Source organism: Myotis lucifugus, unplaced genomic scaffold, assembly GCF_000147115.1.
Source record: "Myotis lucifugus unplaced genomic scaffold, Myoluc2.0 scaffold_223, whole genome shotgun sequence".
Taxonomy (NCBI): domain Eukaryota; kingdom Metazoa; phylum Chordata; class Mammalia; order Chiroptera; family Vespertilionidae; genus Myotis; species Myotis lucifugus.
In genome coordinates, this window is record NW_005871271.1 from 184,281 (window position 1) to 189,169 (window position 4,889).

The window sequence follows — 4,889 nt, forward strand, 5'->3', positions numbered from 1 at the left end:
GAGTGACTGTGCAGGCAGGCAGGCGAGCCTGCGGGAGAGGCATCTTCCAGACCCTTGCTATTCAAAGTGGGGTCCACGGCCTTGGCACCACCTGCTGATCAGAACCTGCTCCTTAGCCAGATCCCTGAGATTAAGTGAGGGGCCTGGGGTGCAGCACTTGGAGCCTTGGCAGCCGGGGGTCTTCTGCCTGGAGCAGAGCTCAGGAGGGGCCTCTCCTCCAGGCGGTCTCATAACTGAACCAGAGGTGGTGTGAATCCTTTCCTTGCTGGCTCTTGAGACACACATTCACTTCAGGGATTACTGTCCAGGTACAAGAAATTTAATTTTAAGGACTTACCCCTGAGTGGGTAAGCTGTGTGACCAACACCTGAGTGTTTCCATGTGTGCGCTGGGAGGGCCAGTCCGTGTGCACTTGTGTGACGACAGCCAGACTGGGCTCCTGACCCAGCGCCCCAGTGAGCTTTCCTCTATGAGAAACAAACAGCCTGACCAAGCAAGGCCCATGGAAATAGCGAGATCTTGAGACACTCAAGGAAGAAACTGTAATTTTAAGCTACAGAAATGCTTTAGGGAGGGGAAGAGATGGACGAGAGGCGGTGAGAGGAGAAGGGTTAGTAAGTTGACCACGAACTGCGTTTTCCTGGCCGACTGTGTCCTTTGGGAAAGAGTCCGATTTGCTGCTGGAAACATGTTGGGAAGATGAGCTCATGCTGAATGCAGTTCCTCTCAGGGGAGGCGGGATGAAAACAAGAGACCTGAGACATGTTCTTGAAAATAAATCAGCTTTGAAACCAGTTTGGAGGAGAATAGCAGATGAAGCCTGCATGTCAGGGACGAAACTCCATGTGTATAAACAGAAGTTTCCAGAGATATTAATCAGAACAAGAGAATAGACTAACTTCAAAAACAAACCAACCCCAGCAGTGTTATAATTGTCCATATCTCTGATTCTATGCCATTTCTCCTGAGAACTAGAACAGAAGAACAGAAAACATGGCTGGTTATACAGGAAGGCCTATGCTTTCTGCAGTTCCCCTATTAATGGGCTGAATAGTCTGGCTTGAGCTATTAAAAAAGAGAACTTTCTCTTAGAGATGTGGAATGAACCCTAGTAATGCTGATGTTCTAAAGTGGTAACTGACTTGATTGTGCCGCCCGTCAAAATAATTGTCAGTGGCCCTGGTTACCTGATCCAGCAAGGCCCACAGATTTCATAGTTTAGAATTCAGTGACCTGCACAAAATCGTGAGAAACAATACAGCACAATGGCCTTGGTGTTGGTCCCAGTTGAGTTTGAAAGTCAGCTGACCTGGACTAAATCGCTGAATCTGGACCCATTTGGGCAATAAGGGCACCTTCCTTGTTTGGCTAATGGTTAAATGAGATACTGAGTGAAATGCACTGAGCACAGTATGCAGAACACAGTAAATGGTCAACTTATTGATAATAATAAGGTTCCTCCAGCCCGCCTCTCTCACTCCCTGTGTTCTGCCCACACCCTAGTCTCCTGCCCAAGGAAATATGTTGACTCCATGCTCCCCACGCTCTCTCACACTGTTCCCACTAATCCTTCTACTCTTCCAGGCTCACCCGCAGCGCTCCCTCTCTCAGGCAGCCTGTCAGGGTAGGGTGCAGATCAGATCTGCCTTCGTTTTGTCAGCAAGAATGAAAATCATTTATATAGTAAGTGCTCAAAGATTGTTGGATGAATAAACAAAAGAAAGAAAGAAAACGAATGACAGGGTCCACCTTGAAAGGATGGGCGGGAACTGGTAGGGGGACAGATCAGGAGGGTTTGTGGGGTCTGTGGGCCCTGAGGTCTAACTTCACTGCTGCCAATGGACCCAAGTGAAAGGCAAACTCTCCTTGGGTTTCTTGTGTGTGACAAGGAAGCCAACACATTTCTCTACAGCTGTGATACCAAATGAGTTCTGTAGAGTGTTCTTCTGTGTGTCACTTAGAGCTCCCCTCTTAAAGGCTCCTCTCCTCCTCTCACATCCCTGAACACAGCAGGCCAGGTGAACTCCCCGTGGAGCCTGGGCCTTGAGCCTGACCTCTCACGGAGCCACTTTCTGCAGCCTTGAAAACCTGATAAAAGCCCCAGTTGTCCCACAGGTCACAGTCTAAAGCTGCAAGGTCCACTGGGCACACACAAGCCAGCAGTCCCGTACAGCATCTTTGTACAAATAGGTTGGATAAATAAGCACCCTTTCGCCTGAGCCCCGGTGCAGTTCCCACTACTAGCCCCTCAGCTGGAAGAGCTGGCATGGTCGTCCATGCACGCACACGCAGACACACTGACGCACAGACACACATTCTCTCCAAAAGAGCACCCCTATTACATAATCTCTTTATGAGATTACACATTCCAGAGACTCAACACAGGTTTTGCAACCCAATGTATTAAAAAATGGAGTTAAGCACAGCTCTTCTTCCTTGGTCTTTCTCCAACTGGAGAGCATGGGCACAGCCAAGCACACCCCGAGAACACGGCTGGCCCAGCCAGATGGCCTGACTTACCTGCAAATCGAACATGTTCTGGTTTCAGAACCTTTCTCTATGAAGTAGAGTTGTCATCCTCCTCCTTGGGGCATGGAGGGCCAGGAGGATTTGGGGGCACATGATAGGTATCCCTTTCAGCCATCAAGCTCCTGCCTGCTGTGATTGGGCCTGCTCTTTCCGGAAACGACAATCCTATAACAGTGCACGAAGGCTTTACTTATACTGTTGGCCCCTAAATGCATTCTAGTCAATGACATATATTCACAAGAGTGTAAGACCAATTTTTACCTGAAAATATTAGAAAGGTTGGGGTGAATTTTAGAGCCACAGGGAGGCTGAGGGAATTTAGTGGGACAGAGGCTCTGGCCTGGTCAATGTGACCTTAACATTTTACCTTTAATGTCCTAATAAGTACCCTGTTTCTATTAGAATCAGTTTTATACTGTACAATGCACAGGTACATTTGCTATGGCAAAATTTTCAGTCATGGTTGGTGATCCCTCTCTTTAATAAATCTTTACAGTTTTCAAAAATGGTTAGGTTACCAAAGTCCTTTGTTCCATAAAATCTTCATTAATAATGTCATTCATGCAGTCACTGAATGATCCCTTGGTGTTGGCATACCTCATAATTAGATCAGGGCTAAGAGAAAACATAATCAACTAAAGGACCAGACGTCAAGCAGTGTACATTGTACAGGTGTACCTTGGAGATACCACCAGTTCAGTTCCAGCCCCCACAATAAAGTGAATATTGCAATAGAGTGAGTCACATGAATTTTTTGGTTTCCCAGTGCACATAAAAGTTATATTTACACTATACTGCAGTCTATTACACATGCAATAGTGTTATATCTAAAAAACAATGAACATACCTTAACTTAAAAAATATTTTATTGCTAAAAATTGCTAACCATCGGTGAGTCGTAATCTTTTTGCTGGTGGAAGGTCTCATAAAAAACACAGTATCTGTGAAGTGCAATAACGTGAGGTGTGCCTGTGTTTCTTTGGGTCTCACTTATTTCCATGAAGGCCCATGCTCTGTTCACTTGACACTGGCTGTGTGAGACAGTTCGTTCTTCATTTCCATAACACACATCAATTAATTTCTCCTCTCTACGTACTATTTTTTTTTAAATTTATCTTTATTGTTGAAAGTATTACAGATGTCCCCTTTCTCCCCCATTGACACCCCCCACCCTGGGCCTTCGCTGCACTATTGTCTGTGTCCAGGAATTATGCACATATTCATATAACTTCTTTGGTTACTATTCTTTAAATTAAATCTTTATTGTTGAAAATATTACATATGTCCTGTTTTTTCACCCATTGACCCCTTTCAAGCCCATCCCCATCCCCCACCCTAGGCCTTCACCACCCTATTTTCCATGTCTATGGGTTATGCATATATGCATACAAGTTCTTTAGTTGATCTCTTCACACCCACCCATGTTTTCCCTCTGAGATTCCAAAAGTCTGTTCCATATTTCTATGTCTCAGTATCAATTTTTTTCATCAGTTTATTTTGTTCATTAGATTTCAAATGTGAGTGAAATCATGTGATATATGTCTTTCTTTGACTGGCTTATTTCACTTAACATAATACTTTCCAGGTCCCTCCATGTTGTCCCAAAGGGTAAGATATCCTTCTTTTTTACTGCTGCATAGTAGTCCATGGTATAAATATATCACAACGTTTTTATCCACTCATCTACTGATGGGCACTTGGACTATTTCCAGATCTTAGCTATTGTAAATTGCTCTGCTATGAACATAGGGGTGCATACATTCTTTCTGATTGGTGTTTCAGGTCTCTTTGGATATTTTCCTAGAAGTGGGATCACTGGGTCAAATGGCAGTTCATATTTAATTTTTTGAGGAATCTCCATACTTTTTCCCACAGTGGCTGCACCTGTCTGCATTCCCACCAGCAGTGTACTAGGGTTCCTTTTTCTCCAGTTCTCACCAGCACTTGTCATTTGTTGATTTGTTGATAGTAGCCATTCTGACAGGTGTGAGGTGATACCTCATTGTCATTTTAATTTGCCTCTCTCTGATGATCAGTGACTTTGAGCATTTTTTCATCTGTCTCTTGGCCATCTGTATGTCCACTTTGGAGAGGTGTCTCTTTAGGTCCTTTGCCCATTTTTAAATTTTATTGTTTGTTTTCCTTTCGTTTAGTTGTATGAGTTCCTTATATGTTTTGTATATTAACTCTTTATCATATGTATCATTGCCAAATATGTTCTCCCTTACAGTAGGCTCCCTTTTCATTTTGTTGATGGTTTCCTTTGCTCTGCAAAAGCTTTTTATTTTTATGTAGTCCCATTTGTTTTTTTCTTTAGTTTCCTTTGCCTTAGGAGATGTATCCGCAAACATATTGCTACA